Source organism: Ambystoma mexicanum, chromosome 6q (genome assembly GCF_040938575.1).
Source record: "Ambystoma mexicanum isolate Mex_15411 chromosome 6q, UKY_AmexF1_1, whole genome shotgun sequence".
Taxonomy (NCBI): Eukaryota; Metazoa; Chordata; class Amphibia; order Caudata; family Ambystomatidae; genus Ambystoma; species Ambystoma mexicanum.
This window is the reverse complement of record NC_090937.1, coordinates 342,314,687-342,341,979: the sequence shown is the minus strand read 5'-3', so window position 1 is coordinate 342,341,979 and position 27,293 is coordinate 342,314,687. Positions and strand designations below refer to the sequence as shown.

The following is a 27,293-nucleotide window of genomic DNA, read 5'->3' as shown; positions in this document are numbered from 1 at the left end:
CCTCAATGCCCAAGTACTCTTAGCACCCAGGGGAGCTTGCCCAACTAATCAGTTGGTGCGGAACGCGTAACAAATCTGTGACTACCCACATTTCCTCAGCCATCTGTACCTCTCTCCTAGCTATACCCCATTACTTCTGCCTCCGAGCCTCATCTCACTCACCCACCACCCTCTATCTCCTCAGAGTCCTGAATCCTCACCCCTCCAACTGTGCCCCTGACTAGCCCCCAAGTGACCTGTTCACTTTTGCTAGCTCCTCATCCCCCCTCCACACCCCTCGCTTTGGCTTCTGCATTGCACCTATGGAAATAGTAATGGGACTGTGCCCTATTACTTTTTCTCCCCGACCATCCTTGTTTTTTTATTTATTTAAGGGAAATTGCACACACCTAATCAGCATGGCATGCATCGCGCTTATACAAAAAAAGGCAATTCGCACCCAGGGTAAGGCTGCAGGGTGCTAATAGCAATAACCTCTCTTTTGGGGGTGGACAGGGCCCGAAAGGGCCCTTGGCCCTTGCTACATCAAACTAAGTCTACCAACTTATTTCCGGCCCTGTCCATCACCGAACATGGGTATTATCGGTAGATTATTCCCTTGCTCCATATGACTTGTTTACTCCTGAATTCATTGGGCCTCATGAGGACCCTAGCGCTCCCGGAATGAAGGGAGCCGGTACGGGACCGTCCCTCTTCATTACGGGAGCGCCGATTACGAGCTTCCCTTTGCGGGACCCGGATCGGACGCCTGGTAAAACCAGGCGTCCTTTCCGGGTCCCGCGAGGGGAAGAGGTAGGTAACAACGGGACACATGTAATGTGCCTGTTGTTACCTCCATCCCCATTCCCATTGAGCCCTATGGGTGCTCAAATGGGAATGGGGAATGGTTCCTGCAAGGAGGAATTACCGGTTCCTCCCATGTAGGAATGACCCGGTTATTCCTCATTGCAGGAACCCGGTAAAGGAGCCCGTTTTGGAGGCAGCCATGGAGCTAATAGCAACATGGCTACCTCCAAACTCTTAATGAGGGCCATAGTGTGGTTTACTTTGACTTGAAACAATTGGTTTCCATCTGTAAGAGTAATGTATTTGGATTTCTCCATGACCAACCAAAACATCATCACAGTTGAATTACATAAATCATCAAATGTACATTTAGATATTTTAAAGACTGCATCAAGAGCCTCTCAAAAAAGGTTTACCACGTAACACCCAAATATTTACATTAATTTACAATTCATATTTATTTTCTTCTTTTTGAAGCTCACACCAATATTTCCAGTGGTTACATAATTGTCATGTAAAATAATATTTGGCAAACATGGCATATCTGCATCTCTATAATGTACCGCTGATCTAATAAACAAATGTTTAAGCAACAATTTCCGAAGATCAGGATTGTTGCGGTAGCAATTGATGAAACCATTATATAAATCCTCAATTCTCCCTTTTCTAGATTTTACACAAAATTTCCTTAATCTGAACTCTTCCTCATTTCAACCCAATTACAGTCATTCTCATTCTTGTAATCCGTTTCCTAAATTGAAGTTACTCCGTTAGTTCTCCAGAGCACCTGAGATGCTGACTTGCGTATAAAGATTGTTTATTAGATTGATGGAGTCCAAGTCACATTCTCGAAAAATAAATGTGAACACATCCGACCATGTGAAATGATCCGTGATAGCTGAGAGACCGAATTCTGCTCATTACCCAACATCTTTTTTAAATCTTGTTTTGTTGGGGCTAGTATTAACAGGAATTTCAGACTGATCATGCCCATCTCCAACAAAGTGCTGCTGCTATGTAAACAACCGGGGCTGTTTAAAACAATGCTCAAGTAATTACTTAGTCATATTCAGAATACACAATGCCAACATATAAACAGTCAAGGTACTCCTACACAGCCTCTAATACTCAGTAGAACAGGTAACCACAGGTAAAGCATATACATAAGTGTAGTACTAGAGGAAACAAAGGGGTTACCAAATTTAACAATTCCAAAAGGGTCACCAAACGTCCAGATATAAATGAACAAATATCAGACCTAAATACCCTCAATGCATCCTGAAAAATAGTTGTAAACAAAATAACCAAAGTTAGATTCCGTATCCCTGTGCATGGATTTTCTCTGTATCCCCGTGCATGGATTTTCAAAACCATGCCTGGGGAGGATTCAGCAAGGCCACCACAATTGATGAGAAGGGTATTAGACATGCAGGTCTAGCCAAACGATCGAGGCTTTGTGCCCCGAGCAGTAAGGCATACTTAAGGATATATGCGGGTGGTCCAATAGTACGGGGAAACACATATAGAGCAATAAAACAAGCCAGGCAACACAGAAGTACAAACATACTATTTTACTAGGCCCTTAAATCCCAAAGCATGTTCAGTAAAAGCTAACAATCCGTTAAACTCACTATAAACACGTATTTATACACAGGTGATCCTGAAAGTGTGATCACTAACACTTTACACTTTAAAACAGTATCAGTAGTTAAAGACCATTGAAACAAGTAAAACGGTAGACAGTAAAGTGAAGGAAACGGTGCAATGCAATCGGGGAAAAATATACCCTGCCTTAAAATTGTAAGTCCCCTATAACATAAGCAGCCCTTCCATACTAGATAAGGAGGCCTATTGCCTCTAAATGAGTCAATGTTCCAAGTAAGTACCTTTGTATGGAATCTGAAGTAAAACTTCCAAATGTAAAGCATTTCAAAGGATTGAAAGAAAGTAAATGCAGACATACTCTACGAATCCCACCTCACTAGGTGCAAGCCATGTGGGGGGAGGTCCTTGGATGGAACTCCACCGATCACGACTTTTCAGGGGTGAATTGGGAACATTGCGCTGTCTTTTATCTCTGTTGTGAAAGGGGCGTGCTGTGAAGACTCCTGTGCATCCTTCACTGAAACCCTGCCTAAAGTCTCCTTCCAGGTGGTCAGATGAAGGCAGACGCTTCCTGATCCCAACCCTGGGAGTGGTGTACTGCGGGAGGATCATCTAGTTGGAGACAGGGCCCAGGGAAATGAGGAGATTTCGTGGGACGACAGAGTATTCTACCTCTTAATAGGGAGACTCTTACCACTGGGCCAGAAGAGGGTATGGCCTACTGTAATTTTAATATCTGTAAATCTCCTATGGACTGTAAGGTGGTAAACCCATAAGTTGTAACACCAAAATATATTATGCCACATCTTTATGGTACCTAAAATGAAATGCCCTCCTCATTATCAAAGGTACACTACAGGGCATGGCGGAAATGTTGTCTTCTCTAAATCATCTTCCTCGTACTCAGTTAAAATGCACAGCTCCTTTGTTATAATTAATAAAGTAATTAAATCTACCTTTAAAGATTCTAAAGAAGTAGAAAAACCTGCCTTTGATAAAATAAACATGTCCCAGAATCCTATAGGGATGAGACAAAGAAGAGGGCTGAAGAGGCATGTAGATATAGTGGTTAGGCAATTAATCTTAATAGCCTTTGCACATGTCAGACAATTGAAACTTATGTCTCACACCTGAAGCCAGTTGCCATGCCTGTGAAGCATAAAAGGCTGCTGTTGGAGAGGAGAGGAGAGGAAGAAGGAGCTGGCAGTAGAAGCAGTAGTAGCAGAGCACGAGGCTGGGAGTTCACAAGGAGGTGTGATCACAGAAAGGACGCCTGAGCATGGAGACAGCAGATTTCACCTGCAAGTTCTGAGAGGGTCCTGTGTTCTCAAACTCTGCATTGGCGTGGCTGCACTGAGAAAGACGTATTGAGAGTGGAGCTTTCACCATGTGCCCCTAGTAGCTGTGATTGCAGAGCCATGACTGTGCTGAAGCACGAGGCCCGTAGCAGAAGGAAAGCCAGGGGATTGAGGAGTGAATGAGACTCCCAATTAACATGGCCAGACCCCCTGTGCTGCCAAAGAGTGTAGGTCCACGAGTGCCTGAAGAAGAAGTAGTAGTAGTAGTAGTAGCAGCAGTTGAAGTTGGGAACGTGAAGCAGCCCGCAACTGCAGAGTTCCTGGAGCCAGTGAGTGAAGCTTGGTGTTCAAGTTCACTTTTCAAGCCTTGCCGGTAACTGTTACTAGCTAAGAAGTAACTCTTGTAATGTCTTAAGTGAGTATAAACTTCGCCGTAGTGGGAGCTCCTCTTAATAATGGGAATGGAAATAATGGAAATGCATCACATGCACCGTAAGTGAGAGCAATAGTGTTTGTGTAAGAAGAAAAGCCTGTTAATTCCATTGTCGAACAATATACTGTTGCCGGGGTGGTCACGTGTCTCTCATAAAAAGAGGAACATTTGTCATAGCCACTCCAAAAACCTTATTTTAACTTCCATAAGTGCTACAAGAGTTGTCTGCATTAAAGGAAAGGTTGCGTGTGAATAATTGTATTTCCTTACAGGAATCGGAAACTGTCTCTGCGATATTGAATAGGACATACAATCACTGGTATCTCGTTAAAGCTAAAGATCTATATGAAACTGTGATTGCGTGTACCTAAATCTTGTTTTTCTTTGAAGACTGAACATAGCAAACATTTATTATTGAAGTCTTCAAAGTTGGTGCATTGACTAAAAGAACAAGCATTACCCAAGCCAAGAGGCAAACCCTTTCCATAGTGAAACCAGCCTTATTAAGAACTATCCACCTGGTTTACAAGGTTGTTAAAGGTCCAGTGTCCTCTGATACAAGTGTGGCATCATTGCCCGAAGCTGGAAGAGTGGCAGTACAGCTTAAGGGTAACTACTGGAACAGGGAAGGTGTGAACAAAGCTGGGGAAATGAGCTGGGTGCTTGGAAAGAGAAGCAGATGTTTTTAAGTGGCGGTAAGGCAGACAGAAGAGGCAAAGAGGCAGCCCTTTTCTTGAAGTATAGGAAAGAGTGCCTTGCCTACCTGTAGAGGTAAAAGAGTCTTGTCTTTATATGCCTAATAATTTTGAAGTACACAATTATAGAAGAAGCAGAAGTACCTGAACTGTGGTGGTGTATAAACTGTCAGTGGATGTCACATTGAAGTTGGCTGGAGTAGTAGTATACTGTGGAACAAAGGAGACTGTTCCCACGGTAACAGTAGTAGAAGGGTGATTGTGAAGAAGAAAGCAACAACCCAAGAAAAAGTATCCTGACAATTATACCAAATGTATTGCATAGGTCTTAATCAATTGTAAAGTTGTCTGAGAAGAAGTTGTTAACCTAATCTTTGAACTGTGGCTATTTATCTTGGAAAACGAACATTGAGGATTACCATTGGTTCTATTTTCTTAGCTGAACTTGGAAGGGGATCTTTTCAATTGAAAGCTGAAGAATTGTTATCAGTGGAGTTTTGTTTGATGAACTTTTATATTGACGTTGAACTCATAAGAACTTGTTCAAGACTTTGAATTATCCTGGGGAAGGGATCTAACCAGGACAGGTGAAGGTCACCCAAAATACTGGTTAAATATTCTTTATTCTTTCATGTTTTTGATTTCCTTTGAATGTTCGGTTGTTTTTAGTGTGAGGGCCAGTTTGTTAGTTATTCCTTTAGCCTTTAGGTAGGGAATTCCCTGATAGAGTAGGATTAGCAAGGATTTATTTGCCAATGTATTGCTTAATAAAATGTCTATTCTTGAGAAAAACACAAGCAGTTGTCCGCCGCGCATTACTGACCCCTCACAGTGCACACAGGTATGCAAGCTCCCGCCCCGATTCTGCAGGTACCGCAGAACAGCAGCCACAGCAGGTCCCATGATGAGTGGAGACCCTCTAACACACGGCCGAGGTGGGCAGTAGCCCGGTTAAGCAGGCTGAACTCGTGTCAGCAAAGAAAACACAACTTCAGGGAGGCTCCTTCATGCAGGAGAGCAACTACAACAAGGGGAGATGGTCTTGAGCCACACGTTGGTGGCCTGCACAGTCCTATGCTGTAACTCGGGATGACGACTGATGCACTGAAGAAACTTTCTGTGAAGTTGGGCACCTCACAGAATGGTCTTGGAACTCTTCCGACTGCTACTGGCAGCAGGCTTTCCAGTGTAGGGTTGTGGAGTGGTTGGTTCTGTCATCCCAAGGGTCAAAGTACCCACAAGGTTTCTCTTAGATCATTGCAAGAGAGGCAGGGCTTTCCCGGGATTTGGCTGGAAGTAATGCTGATCGCCTTCAGCACCATGCTCCTCTTCTTCGTGGTCTTGGCTCCTGTTGACAAAATGGGGAACAGCTGCAGGATTCTATTTACCCCAGATTAGAGCTGGGGGCTACGCTACCACAGCCCTACCAATGGTAATGATATGCAAAGTTCAAACTCATAGGTGCTGTCCAATCATGCTTTACATATAACCAGCCACAGACCGCTCCTGGCTGAAATGTGGATTGGTTTAAGATAGTCCCATCCACCATTTCTGGCCAGGAGGCAGACACATCCACTTTGCCCAGGAACTGCAGGCTGGGGCCTGCGAAAGTACATCACATATATTGTATTCCTGCCTGACCCAGGAGAGGGCAGGAAGGACGCCAAGACACAAGACAGCCAAAGGACATGTTGAAAAACACTGGACACAGCCATTTTGAGTATACGGTATTCAAAATGGCATTATGCAGTAAAAATTAAATGTGAACGCGAGTACACTGAAAAAAAGATAGAAAAAAATCAGCTGCCACCAGCCCGCCCTGAACACATCAAAAATGGCAACAGAAATGTTACCAAAGAAAATAGTGGTCATGGTACCCTTGCAGCCTTTTTTACATAAGGTGATATGCGCTACGTTGAAACAACACAGGAACCGCTCCAAAGGGACAGACCCCTTGCACTTCTAACCATAAAGGCTGATAATTGCCTTCAAAGTAGGGGAGTTGAGCAATGGACCTAAAGTAGCAAGGCTTCACTTATCTCCAAAAGGGTTCAATCCATAGCAAAAATCAGGGGGTTCCTTTGATATCAATGAGAGGGAAGTTGCAGAAAGAATCTTTCCTACCAATCCCTATGGACAGGAGTGTGGTGCAGTGATTTACTATAGTAAAATATATAATGATTCATAGGAAACTACTAAAAATCCAGTCTTTGGTAAGAAACTCCAGGAAACAAAGGATGCTCTTGAAACTTTGCAAAAGTCAGGCGAGTACCCTTTTTTATCCCTTTGTAGTAATTCCAACGTTTCCATATCCGTAGGCAAACCACAGTTATGGGTTAGAGCCAGTATTAACATGGATTCCAAAATCGACCCTGGGGGTGGATTTTGGGAAGCCACCTATTAGGTGAACAGGAAAGATACTGAAGCCTGGCCACCTTCAGCTTCACTTCCCTTGCCTGTTATGGGGAAGCGGACTAGTCCTTCAGACTGTCAGTACTGGGAATCTTTGCTTCTCTTTATTCTTGTATTTTGGCAGTTGCACACATAACCTTACAGTGCCATGCAATGGGGAATACTTGTTAGCCTCCTAACTTTTTATCTTTTGTGTTTTGGTCACTTTTTGTATGAGCATAAGAGAAGATGGAGGCAGCAGTAACATTTGTACTGGTTTTACTTCATTTTAGTTGTGCACTTGTGCATTCACTGCAAATGGCTACCAAGGGTGGCCACGCTAAAAGGTTTTAGACTTGTCCTTTGGCCATATTGTAGTTTGGCCTTCTTCCTGTCCTCACAGGTCAGGAAATCCCATATAAGGTCATGAACTTGCCTGGGAAAGCTTTTTCTTTGCAAGATCTCAGGAGACTCTTGTCAATGCTTCAGCCCTTGGACTAGTGGGACCAACTAGTCTCGATGCCTACTCAGGTGGCATGCCCCAAGAGCCTTCGGAAGTGTCCCTGGACTGGCCGGTGGACTGACCTACACCCTCGTGGGCTACCTCGACACGTCGCCGTTCCGCTTTCAAGCCCAGGAACAGTAGTGATCATCCTTCTCCCACATGTTCAGCTTCCTAGCTTCAAGGTAACTTGTCCTAGAGCTGCTTCTGTGGCAGCAACCAGAAGAACGCCTTTTGTTGCCTGAACTGGAACTCATCTTTTTCCTTCCCGTGAAGTGTCCTGAAGGGATCTGCATGGTGAAAGTCTGCACTTCTACATCCTCTGGTGTTGCATCTTGGAATTGTACCCAACCGAAAGAAGCACTGAAGCCTGCAACCCCTGGGCGCCCCTCATTTGAACAAAGGACAGTAAACAGTGAGGCTCATTACGGGTTTGGTGGTATCTTGGCGGTAATTCTGCAGAGATACCACCAAACTGTAATCCCATTACCGCCCAATTGGTCCAGCAGTATACCGCCAGATTACAAGTAGTGGTGGCAGTGTTAGTCCTTATTTAATAGGAGTCCATAGGACTCCATGGGGGATTTCTGCAGAATTACCATGGTGCTAATTCTTCCGAAATTTGGTGGAAAGGTGGCATGTTTTCCTCCAACTCTGAGCTCGAGGGGAATCCTCCAACTGTCCGCTATTCATATAGTTGGGTAGTGCGGTAATGCAGCAGTAACAGTATTTACACCGCATTTTACCCACACTGCCCAACTCGTAATGGGGCTGCGTGTCCCCAGTGACCCCCATGGAAAATCGGATTCAGGGGGGGTAAGTGCAACTGTTCCTGTACCCCCCTCCCCCATGTCCTCCATAGGATAACATTGGGTGCAACGCCTTTGTCTCCTAACTACCTCTTTACTTACCTTTGGTCGTCAATCCCTGGGTTAGCTTTGGGACTGAAAGACGGAGGAGAGCTTGCCTGTTTTTGGACAAATAATGATTTCACTTTTAAATAATTTTGAACTGTTTGAAATCACCACCGCAAGCCAATTGCACCCTTTTGGAGAATACCTTTCTGAGAAACCTGTGTTACATTTGGGCACTAGGCCCCATATATCTTAGGGCTGGACTTCTTAAGTAAAGGTCCACCAAGAAAGTTGAAAGATTTGGTTGAATAATATGTGCTCCCACCAGCTCATCCTGGACACATCATGCAAGTAACTATAAAGTTACTAAAAGCAATAGAGAAAGGGACACAAAGTACCCCTACTACACTTCAACTTAAGCTGATTTGCGCAGTGTAAAACAAGCAAGGAATGTCATAAAGGGGGACAGAATGCCCCGGCAATAATAGCCGTAGGAATTGATCGCTGTCCCCAAAACAGATGAGCTAAGCAAGGTAAGTAACAGCCTGCAAGGACAGCCAGCCAGTCAGGTCTGGGTGCATTCAGGCATTCCTAAAGACAAAGGACTGGGGAGTTTCAGGAACCTCCCTCACTTCTTGCACTTCCAGGCACACTGGAGCCAAAACGAAAAACAAACAAAGGGCTGAAACCTAGTTTGGTGCGCATAGAGTTAGGCAAGATTGTGTGCAGTACCCTTTGGGTGCACTACATCAACCTTGGCCTCCTGGCAATAGGAACCCAACCTTTGGTATAAGTCTATGCTACATAGGTTGGTAGTGCTGCTGAGAAGCCAGGCTTATCTCAAGTGGGGTCAATGTGAGAAGTAGGGTTGTAACACAGAGTTTCACAGTGACAATTATTAAACAAAACACTTACACTCAAGGTTTCTTAATTTAAACAATTATTAATTTATTTGACAGTCAGTTACATAAGCCTTCTTCAGAAGGGAGCAAAACATGTAACACTTAAAATTCACTTCAAAACACATTCTTAGTTTCTCTAAATCAGATGATACCCATTGGGGATGGCACACACACTTCCTACACCCTCAGGTGACTTAAATAGTTAGGACACTGTGGACATTGATTTATCACTGGGACATTTAGAGCAATGCTGAGTTTGGTGCAAAGGTTAGATAGGGGGAATAAAACAAATGTTAACAAATTATTCATAAACAGGTAAGTACTTTGTGAACCTTCCAATGTCAAGTAAATGTAACCCTTTTATGGGGTTGGGGGGGAGGGTAAAGACACAGAGTCAAAGGTAAGAAGAGTCTCTCAGGGAGCCAAGACAGCCAATGTTAGTTGAACAATGTCTAGGGGAGCTGGCGATCTTCCATGCAGGTAGGTAAAAGTCTTGCACAACGTTTTTAGAAAGGTTTGTAGAAATAAGATTCACTTGAAGGGCCACAAGCTGGGAGGCCTGTGAGGGGCAAAGATGCAAGCAACTCTGCAAGGTTCACCAAGACAAGTCTCAACTGAGAGCAAGTAAGGCTACACCACAAGAGGTCATTTCTCTTAGACTTTACAGTACCTTTGTTTAGAAGAAATGGTTCCAGCTGGCTTCTGTTCCTGACAGCTCTGCAGATCCTGGTGTTCTGGGCATCAGTCGTGGGGACAAGCGGGAGGACGTCTGGGGATTCCTGCACTGCAATGTATAGGTCAGCGGCAGCAATGGGCAAACATCAATTCAGTGGCACTTCGGCGTTTCAGCTCCTCGCGTCTGACAGCACATAGCAACATTGCGGTTCTCAGATACCACTTCAGACTTTCCTCGCATCTGGGGTCCAGCTCTCTGTTTAGGTCACTCAGGCTTGGTCAGTCATGCTTCAGGGAAGTCCGGAGGATCTTCTTGGTACTCAGGTCCGACTAAAAAGTGATCCACTCGATTTGGTGTTACTCTTCCTGACACTTCAGTTCCAGCAGCATCAGCAGCAGCAGTGAAAGTACAGCCAGCTATGAGAGGATGTCAAAACAAGTTCACTTTGCAGTTGATTCGTCCCACCAACTCAAGGGGAGAAGTTGTCCTTGCAGGGTTTCTCTAGTCGAAACTAATTCAGAGCTTCAGCACAGCAGCAGGGCTTCACCGGGCAAACCAACAGTCCAGGAGTTGCATCGGGCGTCCTTTCCAAGTTCTTCTTCGGATTCCTTCGTCCAGTACTCTGCCTTCCAAGCCAAAAAGCCTTGCCTTTCATGCAGGTTTCTCCAATTCATTCCAGCCTAGCTGCCAATCAGAGAACAGGGTGGCTGTCCTTGCTGTACAGCCAGCCAGCCAATCACCTTTGGGTGCATTCCTGTACCCAAGGGGATTAAGCTCAGGAAGTTTCGGGCACCTCACTTTCTTGCCCCTGCCAGACTTACTGGAGCCAGAGGCGTGCTTCACTTGTGAATCCTGCCAAAGACAAAATGAACAAAGGGACAAAACCTGGTTTGGTGCACAGAGTAAATCTCAAGAAGGACCTTTATGACAAGAAATGGCAAAAAAACAAGACTGGGGCCATTTTGGCAAAATGGGCACCCATGGGTGCCTTACTGCAGCTGCGAACGCAGCCCGCTGTAAAAAAACACAATGGTAGTAAAAGGTAAACCACTGCCACCAGCCATTCATTGTAGAAAGGGTAAGATAAAAATGTTACATGAGAAAATAGACAACAGGTGTACTAAGTAACCCTCTAGCACTCTATGGTAAGATAGTGTGTGCTAGGTCTAGAAAGTTACAAAATTTAAGTTCACTTCACTGCTCTTGGAAACAGTAGTTTCACCAAGAGAAGGTATTTAAACCTTTGGGAAATCCAAGAGACTTCCCTCTGCAACTTCACTTAAGGTGATGTGTGTCACAATGCAAAGATGATGCCTATGGAGTTTGTCAGACTTCAAAGTCAAAAAGAAACACAGAAAATAAATCACAAAGAAATTACATGAGAGATAAAAAGTCCTAAAGTCCAGCAAAAAGAGCTGGGGGGGTCTCTAAGGTACAGAGGAATTGGCACATTTCTGAGAATTCTCCCCAACAGAGTAAACCCCAAGAAATACCTCACAAACAGAAAATGGTGGGAAAAAGACCGGGCCATTTTGAGAAAATGGTCACCTATGGGTGCTATACTGCAGCTGAGGAATCGGCCTGCGGTTCAAAAGCACAATGGTATGAAAATTAAACCACTGCCACCAGCCATTTAAAGTAGTGAGGGTAACATAAAACATGTTACATGAGTAGGTAGGAAAAGGGGCAACTAAGTAACCCCCTAGCACTCCACATAAAATGGTGTGTGCTGGACCTACAAAGAGAAAAGGGAAGTAAAGTCAATTTTACTTTACTATTCTTGGGAACAGTAGTTCTCACAAGAAAAGTTATTTAAACCTTATGAGAAATCTAAAGGAGTTCTCTGTGACACTGCACAGAAGGTGCTGTGTGTGACCATACATAAATTAGGTGCCTGTGGAGGTTGTCAGACTCCAAAAACAAAGGAAACACATAATCCAAATCAGGTCAAAACACACAAGTGTGAGAAAAAGGGCTCACCCATTCCAGGGTTAAAATTAAAAAGTCCTAAAGTCCAGCAAAAGAGCTGGGGCTCTCCAAGGTTGAAGGGAATTAGCACAGAAATGAGGATTCTCTCTAACAGTTGGGACCGTCGACAGGCTGTTTTACCACCAGCTACCCGGTTTTTGCCACCATGGATGACCGGCCTGGTGCTAGTTGCTGCTGTCCTCTGGAAGAGTGTTGAGACCCCAATTCATCTGGGGTGCCCACACCATAGTCTCCACCATTGGTGCTGTTTCCTGTGTCTGGGCACTCTTGTTTGTTTTCCTGAGCTGCCAGATCCAGCTTTACCAGGATTGCCCACCTTTCAGTTGATTCCTCACTTCAGATTGTGCTTCTGGATTCATAAGAAGGGCACTTTTTCTTATTGGTCCAGGGTTCAAGTCCCTGGCTGTTGCTGTCCTTTAAACCGCACCTGGAATAGAAGCTTTATATTTACTGGTTGTTTAGCCTTCCTGGAGCCAACCTTTCAGGAACAAACACAATGAGTATGTACCTCTGGGCCCTGGGATGGTTGAATATTCAAATGCTTTACCACATGCCATGTGGACCCCTGTGGGTGAGTCTATTTGCAGGTGAGGCTTAGCCACTTGAGAGAACAGGCCAGCCAGAGAGAATGAGCTGTAGAGCGAGAGACGCTTGAGGAGGGATTGTCCTCCTTGGAGGCGAAGTCCAGAGACATTGCCATGCAGGAGAGAAGCATGCAGAACACTGTAATGGTATACACTTCCAGGTGTCAGAAGAGCTCCACCCTGCCGAGTCCAGAAGAGACGTGACCACTGCAGAGCCGGTCAACCTGCGCCTTATCCAAAGGATGTCGAAGTCCTGTTGAGGATAGAGGAGGGGAACTGGCCCCCACGACGAGACTGACAATGTCTGAGAGAAGTCGAAGACACGATTCTGTTCCAGCATGAGGTATTGCCTTTTCGGATGAGCAATGCCGCTAAAAACCAGGTACACAGCACACAGAGAGAATCTGGAGGAGGGCGGTGAGGCCAAGCGATACTCCACAAGGGGGGTGCGAAAGCTGCAGGTGCAAGAAGGATCGACAAAGCAAAGCGTTCCAGTTGGGCTGCGAACCAAGATACCCCACGAGGGGGTGAGAACGACAAAATCCAAGAGGGGTTGACAAAACGAACTGCCCAAGTCAGGCTGAGAACCAAGATATGCCAAAAAAAGGGAAAGAGACTTTAGGACCCCAGAAGGGTGGACATTCCAAATACCCCATGCTGGGATGAAAGACAGTAGTTATATAGGTCTATGGCCTTGTTTTTGTGATCAGATGGACGTCTACTGAAGTCCCACTGCTGATAAACACTTTTTCCTATGCTGTCCTATTGTAGCCCATATAACTCCTAGGAGAGGGGTGCTTTGTAAGCACCACACCTTGGCCCTACTGTGACTTTATCACTGTACACTTGCGTTTGTGGAATTGGCTAGTGGTGACTGGATTTTAGTTTTGGCTTCACCAGGCATTCAACTGATTTTTCTGTGCCCAATGTACCAGTATGGTAACTGTTGGGAAAGAATTTCTGTTTGCACCTTTCCCTCCATAGATTCTATGAGACACCCTTCCTTTTTGCTTTTCTTGAACCCTGTCTTGACTTTTTGGTGGGGTCGTCCTCCAGGTGCACTTCTTCATAGAGGTTTTGGCTCCAACAATGATCTGTCTAATAGCTGCAGTAGCCCTCCTTTTAACCAAGATCTGAGCTGGGAGCATGTCCAATCCCAACACTGTTGAGGATCTGCACCATTCAAACAGGCAGTGGCTTTCCAATACTGGACAGCCACTGGCCACAACATCTGGCCAGCAACAGACATTCAAGCACCTGGGATGTGGATTGGGACTAGACAGTCCCAGCCCCTTCCTCTGGCCACCCACACAACCAGCCCCTTTCCCACAAAAGCCACCCACACAAACTGCCCCTTCTCCCACAAAAGCCACAGCTGGAGACCCTCAAACCGACTGACTAGATCTGCCAACACGTTCTTACTTGAAGTCCCGAGATTCAAACTTACCACAGCGGGTGGATCTAGCTTCCCTATTAGAGCTGCACAATCATGGAACATACTCCCACCTGACCTCCGATGCCCATTACCCTACACTAGATTTAGATGTAACGCTCTCAAATGGCTGCCCAACAACGATATGTAACAATATTCACCCTTATCTAGCTGATCATGTCATGCATATGTTAAGACTGTATTCTTCTAATACTTACCCATTATGATCCTATATGTACTGTATCATTTGTTGTAAGTTACCTCTGTTTTGTAATAGCCTGTGTCAGGCACTGTAACTAAGCTTCGAGTCTATTTGTATCGTTGCGCCCAGCTGCCCAAGGGCTTGGAGCACATTATCAAATAAAGTAAACAAACAGCTTTTCCCTGGAAAGGGCATTCCATATGAGGCATTTCCTGACCCAATCTTAAGATGGATTTCTAGAATCTGGCCTGGTGGACCAGTGAGCTGAGATTTTAGCCAAAACCCAATCAAGGTATGTTGGGTAAGATTTAAATAATTATGGAATCTTTTCCCCTCTCAGATAGTTGTTTACTCTTTTTATGAGTGACCTATTTCTGGTCTCTCCATAGTGTATAGTTGGAGTTATAGTTTCCTACAACTTTTGGACTTAGGCTAGGTTGCCCCTTTGGGCTCCCCTGTTAATATCTCTTTCATATACTTGAGTGAACTACTGTACACCCCACCTTATATGATATGGCATTTATAACGCGCCTATACACAAGTGTTTCAAGGTGCGACGAGGCAAGGGAGGGAAGACGGACAACGATCCTACTAGGCCAGGTGTCATTCAGATCGCACAATGTATCCCCTTTCTTACTTGCCTGGTAACATTTTTTTTAAATTTGCAGGTTTACTTGAATGGCTGGTGGCAGTGTAACTACTTTTATTACTTTTAGTCACTATTACTTGCAGGCTGTTAACCCAGCCTCGGTAATGCACAGAAGGGCCACCATTTGCTAAATTAGTGGGCTCCTTCTATCTTCGCCTATTTGTGTGTGATTGCTGTTTCTGAGGTTTTCCCCTACCATTCTAGGTGGGAACTACCTCACTGGAAGGTTTGGCTCCGGCAGGAATCCTTGGTATTCCCAGTCCAGGCTCCAGAGTGTCTGAGAAGGCAGGAAGCGAGGGAGGAGTCCAAAACTGCAGCCCTTGTTATTCTACCTTGTCTGAAAGGAACTAACTCCCAGTGGGTGGGCTGGCTGCCCTGATTAGACAGCCAAAACGCCCCTTTCTGTAAAATGCAGGGGGAGAGTGCAGACATTGTGCTGTAGTTCGTGATAAATACTCCGAACCTGCAAGCTGCTGACAAGTCGACCACTGGAGCTGCAACCGATGAGGAAGATGAAGTAAAGACGGCTGTAGCAATTTCCAGCGACCGGAGAGCCTGCTGTGTAACCGTAGCCTGTTGCAACCGTTCCTTCCAATCGACCTGGGGGTCCTGAACGTGACGACTCCTACCCACAGGCTTGAGAGATCCATGAGTCGCAGGAGGACCTGCATTTTGAGCCATCCCACAACCTGCTACGACCTTGCTGGGCTGCAATACCCCAACACCCATGGACCTCGAGCCATTGTGCGGTGCACAGTCTTCCGAATTATGAATCTCGCTGGAACATTGGTGGCATCCTGCTGGACCCCAGAGCTATGATTTGAATCCCTGAAGTCCCCTCACCGGAGTGCTGTGCCCGATAAGTGACAAGAACCTAAACAGTGATGTTCAGTCTCCTCCTGGCTCCTGAAAAAGTGTGCCAAAACCACAGAGCCGCAACCAGCCTTGAAAACATTCTTGCCTGAAGTCTTCCCCGTTGATCCCTTCTGCAAATTCCCTTCCAGTGTCCTATCCTCAGTCACCGCAACAAAGAATTCAAGGACCGAGTTTTTGGCTGCAGATCTTCAGCTGCAACTCCTCTTCTCTGCTGATGTACTGTGTTGGCTTGGGTATTACTTGCCTTAAGCCTTGTGTGATTTCTGTGAGGCTTTGGGGGGGATTTGTGTGATTGTGAGTTCCCTCATCGAGTTCGCTCAGGTCCAATACTGGAATCCCTCTACGGTGTCTTCTCCGAAGTCCCTGGACCCTTTTCTACAACTCTGAAGTAAAGTACCTGCTTATTTGAAGAGCCTTCCTCGAGAACTCTGACTGTTCAGCATTCTGTGCCTATACTGACCCTGCCAAAAGCTGGCTTCTAGGACACTAGGGTCCCTCTTCTGCCACTAAGAAAACACATGCTTCAATATTAGGGAAGGACTTAAAAGGTCAGCCCTTTCGCTTGAACCTTATACAGGTGTGTATTTTACTGATATGAGTTGGCTTAGTAACTGTACCTCTGAAATATGAACAATTACAAAGGTTCTTACATTAGACTGTGTTCTGCCATTCCTAATAGTATATACGGTTACTCTACTTACCTGTGATTCTCAAAAGTAATACTCTGGCTTCACTGCTTTATTTCTTTCAGAGAATAAGTGTATACATTCACCAACTCGGTTTTGCTTCCCCTGACTTGCTTTATATTCAGTCTAGAATAAGTCTGCCTTGGTTATACCAACCCTGAATAGCTGTGTGCCATTCAGAATAAGTGTACTGTGGGTTCTACTGACCTTGATCTGCTTTGTGCAATCTTAAAATAGTGTAAAGTGTTATTGCTTACCTTAATTTGTGTTTTATTGATCTTAAAAGCAACTGTAATAGTTTATTACAACATTAGGTCTTACTCACCTGGTATACCGCCGGACCAAGTGGCGGTAATGGTAATTCCGTTTGGTGGTATCTTTGCATATTTGGCATCAAACTTATAATGAGGCACATAGTCTCTCAGTACTTCTAGTCTTAAGACTGATCAGTTTCCCCACAAGAATGAGCAAGTGACAAAGGGAAGTAAAGCACAAGGCTTGACTTGCCCCCAAAAAGTCAGGACAACGTTCAAAATCAAGCAAAAAAGAAATGGTGTCCCAGTGGAGGAAAACCACAAAAAGAATCTATTTTCTAACAGCCATCCCTTTGTTTATGTAAACCACAAGGCACACTTAAAGTGGCCATTTTACTATATGAGCTTGCTCCGAGCCCTGCCCAGGCAAGGCCAAATGGCTGGACTCCAAAACCTATGTGTGTGTGGTGTGTGATTGGAGGGGTGGCTTCGGCCAGCTCATGAGTGAATGTGTATATCTAGGGAAAACCTTGTCCACTTCTCAAGTCTGCTGGTTTATTTTTGGAATTGCTGGATGATTTGCCAAGAAGCTTGGCTGCTCAATTTTAAAACCAGGTTTAGCCATGCTGGTTAGGCCCAAATTCCTTCATCGCTGGTTCTGCTTTCATCTTTTGGCTGCTGGATGTCCTTCCTCTGCCGTTTCTCGTCGTCCTTCTGCTCCTCTTAACTGGCTGGTCTGGATGTCCGATGCTGGGACTGTGCTGTTTTACCAATGTCTTCAGTGATACTTGTGGACAGAGTACCTCGATGTAGGAAGCCTCTATCACACAGAAGGATGGTGGGAAGCCATTACTCCACCTCTGCTCTTCGTCTGGGCTGTCTTGGGTTTTCTTCAGTGCTGCCCCCATTGTGAAACCTTTTTCTGCTTGCTGGCTACCATGTTTTGCCTGTCAAGCAGTCTAAATCCGCTTGCTTGGGTTCCTACATCCTTCTCCATCGTTACTTCTGCTCCTGGCTGGTAGGTCACCCTCCTGTGAATACTAATGTATCCTTCTTTTGGTTTGTCTCAGTTGTCGCTGCACAGGGTTTAAGTCACTGAGTATGAGATTCTGCAACTCTCCTTGTAGAAGATGCTCACTGGGTTGTTTTGCAGTTCCTGAGTAAAGACCTCCAAATCGGGTATTGTGAGGTTATTCAGTGGATTTCCCATCAAGGCTCACCTAGGTCCTGGATCGGTGGTGTGTTGCAGAACCCATTCCACAGCAGTTCCCCATTGACTTTCATTGGTCCGAATCATCCTCCGCTTTCTTCCTTCTATGGTTGTCTTGGTCTTCACTTTGGCACTGGAGCTCTTTGCTGGGGGTAGGCTGCTGCCTTTCTTGATTCATGTGGTAGAACAGAGACTTGCTTGACTTTATTCTATAACAGTAATTCTGTCTAGTGGATTTCTCAATTTTTTTCTTGTGGGAACTAGCACAACATGTTTTGCTCCAGAAAATGCAGGTTTACCACATAAACGTACTTAAGGAGTGGGAACAGACCCGGGGACAGTTCTCTAGATAAGGGAGTATTTTACTCCCTATTTTTTAGTTAAGTTGAGATTGAAATGTTTTTTTAGGGTGTAAAAATGTAAGTCAAATTCCCAATGATAGTTTCTTATAAGCGAGTAAAAATATGTTTTAACTGGAAAACGGAAATGTTTTTGTAATTTTCTTTGAACCTAGTTATTCATGCACATTAAAAGATAGGTTTACTTCTTCTGATCAGGCAATTTTAATAGTAGTTTCTTCCTGTGGTACTACGTGCACTACTGGTCCAAACATATCCCTGGAGTTTTGTGGGTGTAAGCAGTATTTTTACTTTCTATTTTTTATTTTTTAGGAGTACTTTGCTATTTTTAGGGAGTGAAAGTGGGCGATACACCCCTTATCTGTAGGTCTGCCCAATGGAGAAAACTACTGTAACCATGGCAGCTCTCCTTACTGATTCCCCTAAGGAAAATGCATTAATCTTCCCAGAGCTATCACCCAACAGGCCGATCTTCAAGACTTGGTAGAGTAGTTTCCGGACGTATTCTTGGATCAGCCAGGAATGGTTACCTACTTCTTTAACTTAATTAAAACACAGGCTGGGAAGCTTGTAAATCTTACACTGTATAGAATTCTCGAAGCCCAAAGGAGGTGATAGAACAAGAAGTAAATAATATGCTGGAGGAAGACATCATCGAGCCTTCAAAAAGTCCTTTGTGTTCGCCTGTAGTCTTAGTTTCGAAACCCAACCAGTCTTGGAGGTTTTGTATCGACTTCAGAAAACAGAACTCCATATCCTTGTTAGCCAACTATCCAATGCCAATGATTGATGAACTCCTAGAGAAAGTAGGGTCTGCCAAATATATATCAACCTTAAATGTTACTAAAGGATATTGGCAAGTCCCACTGAACCCTGACAACTGAGAAAAGACTGCCTTTTTGACCCCAAAGGGTCTGTTTCAATTTACAGTTTTGCCCCTCGTCCTCCACTGGGCCACGGGTGCATTCCAATGATTAATGGACAGAATTTGTAAACCTTATTCTTCCTTTTGTGGGATCTGCCTAGATAATATTGTGATCCATAGTGGAAGTTGGCCAAAACATCTTTCTCAACTCAATGAGATCACTAGAGCCCTAAGGAAAGTCGAAATCCCCGAAAATGCCATGTGGGCCAGTCTATAGTGAAATATCTAGGATTTACCGTGGGGAATGGGCTTATTAAACCACAAATTGAGAAAGTGGCAGCAGTTCTGAAAACAGCCATCCCTAAGACGAAGAGAGAACTTTGCGCCACCTTAGGATTGACTGGTTACTATCAAAGGTTCCAAATATTCAAGCATCATCTCAAATCTAACTGACAAATTGAAAAATGGCCCAGCCACAGAAATTGGTTTGGAATAAGGAAGATTATGAGCACTTCAGTGGCCTTAAGAACATCATTTGCAGCAACCCATCTTAAAATGCCAGACTTTAATGAGGAATATTTATTAGACTGATGCTTCCAAGGTCTGATGAGGGCTGGTGCTCTTACAAGAGTATGAGGGAGTCGAGCATTCTGTTTTATATACAAGCAGAAAACTTTACCCAAAACAAATCTTACACTGCTGTTGAACTGGAAGCTTTGGCCATAAAGTGGGCTATAACCCACTTAAGATATTACCTGACTGGCAGAAAATGTAGACAAATCACTCTCCCCTGACCTAGATGAGTTTACGAAAAGATACCAATGCCAGAGTAATGAGGTGGTTCTTGAACTTGCAACCTTTATGCTTTTCAGTCTCGAACATTGAAAAGGATATCAAGGGAGCGTAGATATCCCAAGACGCTTTCCCATCAACCTGGAAGGAGAAGCCATGGAGCTCGGGAATGAGGATATGATGAATCAAGGGAATGTGTATCTTCTCCCCAAGGGTGGAGCCCCTTCCTGTGAGGCTAGGGAGGTGAGCCTGCTCCACAATACCCTCCCTAGAGGTAGCAGCAAGTGGGACGTCAGCAGCAGAGACTCCCCCTTTGGGGACTAGGACTCCCTTTCCCATGAGAAACTCCCTAGTGATAGCCACCTTATCGCCTACATTATGTGTTCCACCACCTCACAGACTTCTAACAACTGTGATAAAGAAACACAGAATAGATGCCCAAATGTTACAAACAAGAAGCATGTCCTCTTAAATCTTAAGGTCCGATAAACTGGGATGAGTAGGTTCAATAATGGATGTTTGGTGTACAGAGAGGGAGAAGGTAGAGTCAACACAAGCCAACAAGCCAGCGCAGTTGTATCTCGTCTGAATCAGGAACACGACAGACCGAGAGAGATGGGCCGAATAGAGAGAGTCTGGAACGCCAGACCCAGGGCACCAGCCGTGCACGAGAAATCCCAATTCGGGAACCAAAGCCAGGATGCCAACCGAGCAAGAGAAAGTGGGACGGTATCCCAACATTAGGCGGTGGCGAGACCACGGGAACCCTGTGGAGGACAGCCAGCCCCGCAACGTCGCCAAAATCGGCCGAGCAGCAATGGACACCGGGTATCCGATGGCTTGTCAACAGACAAGGAAATCAGCAATTAGAAAAAACCAAAGGAGAAGCCGAACGCTGAAGTACAGGGTACAACAAACAGACTGCAAAAGCGACCACAACGCAATAAGGCTCCCCGAACCGTTCCCCACAGAGTAGAAGGTAACGGGTTACAAATGTCATGGGTTGCCAAGAAATAACCTGTATGTTATGGAAATAATTCCTCCCTGTAGAAATCACGGCACAAAAGTCCCTTTTAAGGAAATTACTTCAAACTATGGGGAGAAAAGAGGAAATACTAATGTAAGAGAAAAGAATAACACATAGAGAAGCCAATTGTCGATAACCATGCCCTGGTTAACTGAGAGAGAGCTAAATCAGATACACAAGAAGAATAGGAAAGCAGTAGGAATGTTATGGTGAACCTGAATTGAAAGAAATCAGACAAGTGAAGTTGAACAAGAGATCAACATACCAAAGTAATAAAAATCTTTATTGGCCAGGAGAAAATGGCTATTCTGACCTAAGAACCAAAAAGGGGAAGTCTGAGGATAAAGGAATACTACAAGTTGCCCTTGAAGAGTTACAGAGACTGATGCAAGATATCCAAAGAAACTATGAGGCTCATTACAAGTATGGCGGTGTGGGAAGAAATTGGTGGTAATGGAATTACCGCCACATTTCCCGCACTGCATGCTAAGAGTATGGCCCTGGAGTGGGGGATTTACCTTCAGCATCTTGCTGGTTGTATTCTTCCACTTTCTGCTGAAAATCAGAAGAATTGGTGGAATAACCGCCGGAGTAATTCCACTAGCTGTAATTCTGCCAAAAATGCCCCAAAAAATGGGGATCAACTATGCCACTGCCACCTGTAATCCAGCGGTAATTCCACCGGACCAAGTGGCAGTAACGGTACTTACTGTTGAAAGAACGCTATACACTGGTACTAGCAGTACTCTAAGGAGAAGGGAGTCATTCTCCACTTATAAGTTAGTTCATATAGTGGTAGGGTCATTTAGGGTCGTTTTGGACAGGGGACTATTTCCTTTTGGACTTTCACGACAGACCGACGAGCACATTAGTAAAGTAGGCAGGGACCACACATAGTCATAGGGAAAGTTAGGCCTTCTATCATCTTTTGGATAAATAAAAATACATCACAGGCATCTAAGAGTCTGTGTCCTTCTTCTGACTCACCACAGAACGTTTCAGCATCTCTTAAAGTCCACTAAAGCGATTTTACACAGTATTTACCTATACAATGACGTTTCTGCAGGGATGCCCTTGGGTCCTGTATGGGAAATGGGTTTTTGGCAGCTTTCACACTACTGATTTTCAGTGACATGCTCCACATATTTGTATCCGTCCTGGATTCCTGGCTGACGTGTGTGGTAAGTAAAGGCTTCTTAGTTACTCTTATATGCATCTTAAGTGATGTGTTACATGGATTCTTTAAATCCATTTTTCCTTTTGGGACAAGCTGGTGACAAGCCACCCATGTTTTACAACTCTTTCCAGTGAACTACCATGCACCATCTTTTTTTAACATTATAATGACATTTTAAGTACCTTATACTCAATGGCTGACCCACGTGTTTTAAGACCTGTCCTTTGGACATCTTGCATCCTGCCCCCTCAATCCTGAAACATCTAAACAAGGGCATGCTCTTCTTTGCGGGGTTCTGCACAGGTCCGGTAACCACGCGACCTGCATCGGCTGCTCTCTATCCTGAATAGGGACCTTCCTGGAGCCTGTTTTCTGCTGCCGCAGCAAGCTCAGCATGGGGTTTCTTCACTGCTTTCCTTTGCCTGCGTGTTATGAGACTGAGGGACCATCCTCGTTCTGCGAGTCACAGTGGTCACTGTCCCAGGTCGCCTGGCCCGTCTTGCCGCAGCTCTGCTGGAACCACATCTGCAATGGATATCGGAACGACCCGACCTTCACCAAAAAAAGGGTGATGACAAAAAGGAAACCTGATCAGAAACTATAAGGTCAGACTACATTGGGACAGTTCCAGGAGGGCCCCTTTCTCTTCAGGTGCGAGTCTTTCCAAGTCTTTCTTTCATTTCTCTATTACTCCATCATTGCTCTCTAGTGCACCTGCGATGCTTGAACACGTGAAAGAATCCTTACTGAAACGACTGACACTGTGGTAACCTTGGGGCTATCTGCCGCTTTATCCCCTGCCGAACAGCCATTACATTTCTATTACCTCACATTCTTAATTCCCATTGTTTGATTGCCCAAACTCTGCGTTGCTTCCCAGCACCCAGGCTTCTACTGCAGTGGCAGCAGTTACACTGCCAGCTGTAATGCAGCCCAGCTTCATAGCAATGTGCCAGCCGCTCCAATAACTGTAGCCTCGTGTGAAAAGTACCAGCAAACCCTAATAGAGGTGATTTCATAATCCTGTTTTAATAGCGGGGTTCTACTTCTACATTAAATGTCCATGTTCAAAGAGAAATTCACAAAACCTGGGGAATGAATGTAAGAAATGTAGACACGTGGAATACCTAAACCGCCAATAAAGAAAAGTTACACTTAGGCACACAGAATGGAATTATGTGTTCACAAAGATAAGCATTTTAATTGTAAAGTTGGTTGAAATGGAAGTTTTAGCATGAGCATGCATTGGGTATAATGTAAAAAGTGAACAGCTTTTCTAAAGGAAAGTGGGAGCTTTGTTGGTTATTTTAACTTTCACTTTGGTGCTTAAAATTGTGGATGTAGTCTGTCATGTTGGAGATGCAGTGAAAAAAGATTCTCCCAAAGAGGGAGGGGAGGGTCTTGTTGAAACTAATCTTGCTGAGAAACTGCATTTGTGTTTCTTGAATGCAAATGCTTTGTGTGTCCTTCCCTCCTCTCCCCCGCCCCTCTGCTTCTGAAGTCAGAATGTTTGGAATGCAGGCAATAGGAATAGCTCACTTCTGCATTCCGTGCCTTATATTGAATGAGAGGAGTTCCGGAATGACCACCATGTGCTAATATTTCCTACTGGCGGTCATTGTTTAGCCACATGCCTAAGTAGTAGAGGCATGGATAAGATTAAAACCTATTAGGATCAAAAAGTCGAACAAGGGGTTGCGATATTGAAGTCAAAGATGGAACGATTTCTGTTAGTACATAAAGTAACTAGCTAAAAGTGCCCATAAATCCCACGGCTTCTGTAGACAGACATGATAACACTCTTATCAATTGTTGACAATCACAGAGCAGACGTGGCGGGGGGGGGGGGGGTGGAGAATTGGTGTGCTGCAGCATAATGGGACCTTCTGTGCGCTCGACCCACTTGTCTCCTCACCCTGGCGCGGCGCAGTATGTTGCGGTTCAGATATCTCAGAAATGGTGTCCTAGTGCCTTGAAACATTGAGCCTTCGGGTTTGTTTCCTGCCATCGTGGCGGTTATAATGAGCTTTGTGCAGTCTTTCTATGACAAGATTGATGATTTGCGCGTTGGGGGGGAAATATCGCAGAAACAGTGTGTCCTAGGGCCTTGAACGTGGTCTTCAAGACCTTGAAGTTCTCTTCCTCATGTCAAGACGCTTGTAATGAGCTCTGGCCGGTCCTTCTGCGAACACCTTGATGTTTCACCGCTTCCAGGCAACCGTCTCATGTGTGTAGGCAGGGCCAGCCTTAGCGGCCGTATCGCCCTTGGCGGTAAAACAAAAATATGGCACATCAACTCCCCATTGTTATTAAATGCGCTGCACTCCCCAGAGTGGAGCACATTTCATTTCAATAAGGTGCCTCCTGTGCATTCTCCCACCACGCCAACTCTGGGGAGACCTTGAAAGACTCCCCCAAGCTGGCGTGATGCGGGGCAAATTGCAGGGTGCCCCGGGGGCCCATCCCTAAGGCCGGCCTTTTGTGCAGGGGCTGAAATACGGGGAACGAGGAGGGTTGTCGACATTTAATCTAGCTAGTGACATCCAAAGGGTCATAACAGGTAGCTGTGCAAAATTTGGTGCAGAGTGGTGCAACAGTGTGATTGTATGAGGAACAGATTTTTCTTTTATATAGAGATCGATGGAACGAATACTAGAGATACATAGATGCAGCGAATATCAGAAATAGGGAAGTAGAAATTGTGAGGGAGGCTCGAAGTTGTAAGAGGGCAGTTGCTAATTCTGGATCTGGAGTGCTTGGTACTGCTTTCCCCTTTCATGTGTTTAAGGCTTAAAGCTGCAGATTTTCCGGAAGTAGATCATGGCGTGCAGCCGTATCTTCGGTAGTTTTGATTTGTTAATCTGTTTTAATCTTCCGGCTCCAGTGGAGCACGCACCTTTCGAGATTGACGTAGATGTTTTGAGTGCCCACACCTCCAATCATAATCTGCCCTCGCAAACAGAGTAGCTTAAAACCGAGTTTCGGGGTAGATAATAATGGCCTGGTTTATGTGAAGAGGTAACTTTCCCCCTTGCCATCTCTAGAGGCTTGCACCTGGGGGAACCGTTAACAAAGAATAAGCCACTGTGAATCACGAGGAGACTTGAGTGGTTTCCATTCTTTATTTTTGAAACGCCAACTGTAAAGAGGCCTTTGTCTGCTTTTCTGGAAGGTTGCTCTGAAACCCAGCTTTGTTACATTCATGCACAGACTCTATTGTATTCACCGTCCCCGGGCTTTTTGCAAGACAATATGCAGGCATTTCCTAAACACCTATTCAGGGGCAGCAGGCTGGAAGAGTTGAAGGCGGCCATTTCCTTTTGAGGCGCTCACTGGCTTGACAGTGTATGTTCTTAAATGGCCTCGTTAGAAATGTGCTCGCAGGGCTCTAGTCTAGAGGGACGAGAGGTCCTTTGCTTCCATCAGGCTTATCCATGGTAGTTTGGGGGAGTAGAGTGTTTATCTACTTTGTCCGTGGCTGCCTGCCATGTATGTAACCAGGAAAAGGCAACACTCGTTAGCGTTTTGTTTGTTCAAACACATAATGGGTTTACTAACTCTTGCAGTTAACCAAAATGCCTTTGCAAATGAATCGTTTTCTCAAAAGAAAGCATGCCAGAGCTTTCAAAACAGCCATCTCACATTTTCAGGATTTTCACAGGGTTTTTTTCTTGTTGGTTCACTCTTTCCAGTCCGGTCCCGTCTATTGAATCTCAAAATGTTCTTGCCAATTTCTAATTTGCTGACTTTTAAAGTCGGTGGCATGCCTCCAACCCAAGCCACTCCTCCCGTTATTGCTCCTTGAGATGTATAAATAGCATGCCTCCTTCTTGCTCAGCTGCTTCTAACTGCAAAATTGTGTCGCTGTCGCACCAGGCAGAATCACTGCCTTTTTGTCCAGCGTTTTAATCAACTGTGGATCCCAACCCTCACTCATTTTACCATAAAATAGAAACATTTTTGTCCAGCAAATGCTCTTGGTTCGTTTAATAACCCGAGCATTTTGGCTCACTTTTCCAAAAAGGTGGCAGATCTTCTCTGCACTGTGGAGATTTTTCAGGGACTCTGAAGGACATAACGAGCTAAGCTGTTTCCACAATGAAGCCTTGATGGGTGGTCAGCAGTTTTTGGGCTGGTTTGGTTATTCTGTGACATGCTTTTTGGCCTCAGCAAGTGGCATACATTTCAGCAGTGGTCCATGCCACATTCACCTGGGCCAGGGCAGGGACTGAGTGATCTGCTGGAGCAGTCAAAATGCAGGAAGCACCATTTACCATATTGTTAGAATTAACCTTTCTCTAGGTATGGTCAATCTACGAGCCTTCCACAATTTCCACAGAGACACTGGATGGTGGTTCTGAAGAATGCCATCAGTCGATTGGCCATGTAATGCAACTTAAATAGATTTGATTCTGAACAGTACTGGTTCCTTTTAACTTAGTTTTTTCAGATTGCCCCTCTTGTACTTGCTGTAATGGTGACCTCAAATACTAGCTGCCTTCATGTCTTTCCAGCCTAGTTTCCTAGTCTGATCTGTTAGATTTGTAATCCGTGATCTGCCTGGTTTCCACAGTGGTCCTCGCAGTCTGGCCTCTTCTATACTTATTAGCATGTGCTTGCCCTCTGAAAAGGCCGGTGACGGTAGGTGTCCGTAGCCTATGCAGATCATTTTGTAGGACAACGCTCTTTTGAGTTAAATGTCGTCACTGAATACGCTGACCCCAATACCACTTTATTCCTAGGAAAGATAACGAATTTGTACTCCAGCATGTCGCACCCCTCCAGGCTTCCAGTAAGGTCAGGCGCTTAGGGTGCTTATTGCAGAATTCCTCCCCCTTTCTGGTTGCTCAGATTTTCTGTTCAAGCTGGAATGTTAATACATTTCACATGGCGTCGCAAGACATGCCGGTTTAATTTTTGCCTCCATTCCACAGCCACATATAACACCCCAAAAATATACATAAAACGAACATTCAAATTTGCTTGCACAAACAAAGGTAAAAGAAACGTGCAGTGTGGTAGAGGGTTTGCATCTTTCTCACGGAGTCA

The 27,293-nt window shown here is 44.9% G+C and overlaps 1 protein-coding gene across 4 annotated transcripts in view; it reads left to right on the top strand.

Annotated features, from left to right (window-relative positions):
• ZNF462 (zinc finger protein 462) overlaps positions 1-27,293 on the top strand; it is a 389,210-nt gene that overhangs the window by 309,875 nt on the left and 52,042 nt on the right. The window lies entirely within an intron of this gene.